Source organism: Cebus imitator, unplaced genomic scaffold (genome assembly GCF_001604975.1).
Source record: "Cebus imitator isolate Cc_AM_T3 unplaced genomic scaffold, Cebus_imitator-1.0 Scaffold343, whole genome shotgun sequence".
NCBI lineage: Eukaryota > Metazoa > Chordata > Mammalia > Primates > Cebidae > Cebus > Cebus imitator.
Window position 1 is genome coordinate 2,087,495 of NW_016107658.1, and position 5,861 is coordinate 2,093,355.

The following is a 5,861-nucleotide window of genomic DNA, read 5'->3' on the forward strand; positions in this document are numbered from 1 at the left end:
CCTTCCTTCCCTTTCTTCCTTCCTTCCTTCCTTCCTTCCTTCCTTCCTTCCTTCCTTCCTTCCTTTCTTTTCTTTCTTTTCTTTCTTTCTTTCTTTCCTTCTTTTTTCCTGGAGAACATGCAGGTTTATTACATAAGTATACATGTGCCATGGTGGCTTTCTCATCCCGTCATCTATATTAGATATTTCTCCTAACGCTATCCCTCCACTAGCCCTCCACCACCTGACAAGCCCTGGTGTGTAATGCTCTCCTCCCTGTGTCCATGTGTTCTCATTCCTCAACTCCAACTTATGAATGAGAACATTTGGTGTTTGGTTTTCTGTTCCTGTGTTAGTTTGCTGAGAATGATTGTTTCCAGCTTCATCCATGTCCCTGCAAAAGACATGAACTCATTCTTTTTTATGGCTGCATAGTATTCCACATTGTATATATGCTACATTTTCTTCACCTAGTCTAATACTGATGGGCATTTGGGTTGGCTCCAGGTCTTTGCTATTGTACACAGTGCTGCAATAAACATACATGTTATTCTGTCTTTATAGTAGAATAATTTATTATCCTTTGGGTGTATACCCAGTAATAGGATTGCTGGGTCAAATGGTATTTCTGGTTCTATATCCTTGTGGAATTGCCACACTGTCTTCCACATGGTTGAATAATTTTCACTCCCACCAACAGTGTAGAGGTGTTCCTATTTTTCTACATCCTCTCCAGCATCTGTTGTTTTCTGACTTTTTAATGATCACCATTCTAACTAGCATGAGTTGGTATCTCATTGTGGTTTTGATTTACATTTCTCTAATGACTAGTGATGATGAGCTTTTTTTCATGTTTGTTGGCTGCATAAATATCTTCCTCTGAGAAGTGTTTTTTTCATATCTTTCACCTACTTTTTAATGAGGTTGTTCATTTTATTTGTTGTAAATTTGTTTAAGTTTTTATAGATTCTGGATATTAGCCCTTTGTCAGGCGGATAGACTGCAAAAATTTTCTCTCAGTCTATAGGTTGCCTTTTCACTCTGATTATAGTTTCTTTTGCTGTGCAAAAGCTCTTTAGTTTAATTAGATCACCTTTGTTTATTTTGGCTTTTGTTGCCATTGCTTTTGGTATTTTAGTCAAGAAGATTTTGCCCTTACCTGTGTCCTGAATGGTATTGCCTAGGATTTCTTCTAGGGTTTTTATGGTTTTAGGTCTTAGTTTAAGTTTTTAATCCATCTTGAGTTAATTTTTGTATCAGGTGTAAGGAAGGGGTCCAGTTTCACTTTTCTGCATATGGCTAGCCAGTTTTCCCAGCATGATTTATTAAATAGGGAATCCTTTTCCTATTGCTTGTTTTGGTCAGGTTTGTCAAAGATCAGATGGTTGTAGATGTGTGGTGTTTTTTATAAGGCCTATGTTGTGTTCCATTGGTCTATATATCTTTTTCGGTACCAGTATCATGCTGTTTTGGTTACTGTAGCCTTGTAGTATAGTTTGAAGTCAGATAGTGTGATTCCTCCAGCTTTGTTCTTTTTGCTTAGGATTGCCTTGGCTATGCAGGCTCTTTTTTTCATTCCATATGAAGTTTAAAGTAGTTTGTTCTAATTCTGTGAAGAAAGTCAATGGAAGCTTGATGGCGATAGCATTGAATTTATAAATTACTTTGGGCAGTATGGCCATTTTCACAATATTGATTCTTCCTATCCTTGAACGTGGAATGTTTTTTCATTTGTTTGTGTCCTCTTTTATTTCCGTGAGCAGTGGTTTGTAGTTCCTGAAAACATCCTTCACATCTTGTAAGTTGTATTCCTAGGTACTTTGTTCTCCTTGCAGCAATTGCAAATGGAAGTTCACTAATGATTTGGCTCTCTGTTTGTCTATCACTGGTGCATAGGAATGCATGTGATTTTTGCACATTGATTTTGTATCCTGAGACATTGCTGAAGTTGCTATCAGCTTAAGGATATTTGGGCTGAGACAAGGATATTTTGAGCTGTTCTGTTCTATTGGTCTGTATATCTCTGCTCATGAATAGGAAGAATCAATATCATGAAAATGGCCACACTGCCCAAAGTAATTTGTAGATTCAATGCTATTACTATCAAGATACCACTGAGTTTCTTCATAGAATTAGAAAAAAAAACTACTTTAAATTTCATATGGAAGCAAAAAACAGCCTGTATTTTCCTAAGCAAAAAGAATAAAACTGGAGGCATCATGCTACCTGACTTCAAGCTATACTACAAGGCTACAGTAATCAAAACAGCATGGTACTGGTACCAAAATGGATCAAGCTATTTCTATCTGTCTTTCTTCCTTTCAGGTAAACATATTAATTTTCTAGGAATAAGAATCTGTTACCAGGTGGTGTGAAATGAGAGATGCATGTACTCCAGCTGGAGGTTATGGGGAATAACGAGGCTCTAATAGATGCTTCAGAGCTTTTCAGTCTAGTCTTGTGAGTTCATTTCATTTCAAATGTCCCCCTTTTTGGGATCTTTAAGCTGCTGTGTCAAACATAAAAACAACCCTTCCTACTTTCTACTTTGTGAGTGAGTTTGAGTATTAGCATACATTTTTGCAAATTTGCTCCCATTCTCATTTGGTTGATATTTTAAGATATTTTAATTATAAAACTGTGAGGAAAGAATACAGCTAAGTATCACCCAAAGTAAAACAATGTGTCAAGATTCAGGGAGTCAAATTTACATCAGAAGTTATCTAGTATAAGAGATGAATACATGAACTTTTCCTCTTTACTCTTCCCAATTTTGTTAGTTATAATAACATGATAACCTCAAAGCTGATGAACTTGTATTCTATTCATAACCACATTTAGAATATGCTAAATATATGTAATAAATACATACTGCGTTGTATAAAATTTAACATTTTCCTTTATTTGTATCATATTCAAGTACTATTGCATCTTCAAATATTATTGTGTATTGTGGCCTTTTGGGGGAGCAGAGAAACAAATCTATAATTTTACAATGAAAGTAAATAGATAAATGGGATTTAATATACATAAATTCATTTATAAGCAACTTTTAATGTTTTACTCTTAATAAAAATACTAATCTTATTTATTAAGCACAGTACCTTACCTAGATAGACAATAACTCTACATTTCTGCTAAAAAATTTGTCTACTATTTTGACTGTATATTTCTAATGGGAGAGTCAGAATATGAACAACACTGTTTTACAGTGCTCATAATTTACTACTACATTTTTTCTATAAACATGGCTAAGAAAAAATCTGTTAAACTAAGTGAACCCTAGTAAATTCAATTACTGACTGAAAAAACGGACATGTGAGTGCTCAGACTCAGTGGGCTTAAAATTGGCTGGTCCAATTCAAAATGTAATTTAAGTTGAGGCATCACTTAATTGAGCTGCAATGCCATCTTCTAATAATACTCATTAATGTTGAAATAGACCTTTTAAACTACAAAGTGCTTTGTAAATATAAACCCTCTTTTTCTATCACCATGAAACCAAAATTGAGTTAGTACTTGTATTCCCATTTTACAGAGAGAGAGGGAAACAGAGTGTATATTCATGTCCATACAGAGTAGTTAAATAATTTTGAAGCGAGTCAAAGGTCATTAATAGCTTCAAAAAGACTAATAAACAAGGTTAAATAGTACTTGGATTCACAATAGCTTCATTTGGTGGTCCATTTAAATTCCTACGATATTGAGACACTGGGGAGCTTTGTAAGTCAGGTTTTTGGGGACATTTATTTTTTCCAGGGAAATTATAGGAGACAGAGATATAGGAACAGAGCTTAAGCCAAGGCACAGGTAGACTCATTTGGACTCCATTGCATCCACATGAATGAATGCCACATGGTAATAATGCTATCTCACACTTGCATTGTGTGGAGTGTGGAGCATATGCATATTAAACATATTATATTATTACATCGTGCTTTTATACACATTACATTATTTTATCCCCACAATGGATAAGTACTTGAATGCCACCTAAATATGGTTTCAAAACTCATTAAAGAAGCACCATTTATATATACAAAATAATTTGGAGAGAAGCAAAGATTGTTAAATTTAGTGATGTTTGAAATAATCTGTCAGTTGCTGAATTCTAAGAAGTTTTGTAACACAATAAAATCATAATGAATTAAAATGATTTATGAATGTAGATATAACCTGAGAAACATTATTCTGCACATAGTTGACATCTCTGCCTGTAGAAGAACCACAAGGGCCTAAATCTAGAATGTACAAAGTACTACTTAATACTGATATTTCCTGGTGGAGAATGAATTTCCAGGTGTATAGATTTTGTTCTTTATGCTTGGTAGCCTATATTTCTTGCAAGATATTAACTCTCTATATTAATTTAGTCAGATTAATCAAAACCATAATGGCATCTTAAAGCAGGTAGATTTTCCCAACTAATCCTTAATAAAAGAGCTGCAGTATATAATAAGGTTTAGCAACTGCATGACACACACCCAAGGGAGGGTAGGTGTGAAAGAGAGAACTTGGAAGAGCATTGAAAGAGGAAGTTAACAGATAATATGTTTTGTTATCACAATGCCAGGCAATAATTGAACAGCTCTTTTAGTTTGTTTTTGTATTTTACTTGTGTACAGAGTAGCAGCTCAGAGCCTTTTAAAATTTGACTAAAGACGAGTGTGTACTATTGAGGAGAAAAGAGCTTCTTGTCTTCAAGTCTGAAATTCTTCATTTTTGGATACTTATTTTTAATTTATTTTATTTTTTTTTAATTTATTATAGTTTAAGTTCTGGGGTACTGAAATCCTTCTTTTAAAATGTGCAAAACAGTATTTCTTTTACATGGTTATGCTGAGGCCAGGGTTCAATCATGTCCAACCATCTGAATTCCATGGGTATGAAAAACTGAATTGGAAAATATGTAGATAAGACTGCTTAGCATTTGTTTCTAGGCTAGAAAAAAAATCTCTCTGTATATCTTTGTCTTCTTTCAACACACACACACATACACACACACACACCACCTGTATGACCCTAGGTGAACTATTTTTATAGAAGGAGATGTTCCTTTGTCAGAGTAATCAGCATGTGCCAGGCCAACAATGTAAATCTTGCTGTAGCACTTCCTTTCAGGCCAGACTATATCCAGAGTTTAAATCCACCAAGGTACTTGCCTTTCATGCTCTCCAAAGAATTTGCTTTACATTCCTCTTGAAAACTAGAACAAAACAAGGATGCTCTGTCTTACCACCCCTATTCAATGTAGTACTGGAAGTCCTGGCCAGAACAATTAGGCAAGAGAAAGATATAGTAGGCATCCAAATAGGAGAAAAGGAAGTCAAACCATCCCTGTTTGCAGATGATACAATTCCATAGTACAAAACCCAATAGTCTCTGCCAAAAGGCTCCTTGAACTGAAAAACAAATTCAGCAAAGTTTCAGGATACAAAGTCAATATACAAAAAATCAGCAACATTCCCATTTACCAACAACATACAACTGAGAACCAAATCAGGAAGGCAATCCCATTTACATTAACCACAAAAAAATAAAATACCTAGGAATACAGCTAACTAGGAAGGTCAAAGACCTGTACAATAAGAAGTACAAAACGCTGGTCAAAGAAATCAGAAATTACACAAACAAATGGAAAAACATTTCATGTTCATAGGAAGAATCAATATGAAAATGCCCATACTGCCCAAAGCAATTTACAGATTAATCAAAACCATAATGGCATCTTAAAGCAAGTAGATTTTCCCAGCTAATCCTCAATGCTATTTCCATTAAACTACAAATGGGGCCAGGTGCGGTGGCTCACGCCTGTAATCCCAGCACTTTGGGAGGCCGAGGCGGGTGGATCACGAGGTCAAGAGATCGAGACCATCCTGGTC

At 35.1% G+C, this 5,861-nt stretch overlaps 1 long non-coding RNA gene across 1 annotated transcript in view; it reads left to right on the plus strand.

The window, feature by feature from the left end:
- The window catches only part of LOC119467870, a 9,396-nt gene that overhangs the window by 736 nt on the left and 2,799 nt on the right, over positions 1 to 5,861 (plus strand). Inside the window, exon 2 of the long non-coding RNA XR_005196510.1 lies at positions 1,361 to 1,363. This is a non-coding gene — a long non-coding RNA (uncharacterized LOC119467870). The remainder of the gene's footprint in view (positions 1 to 1,360; positions 1,364 to 5,861) is intronic.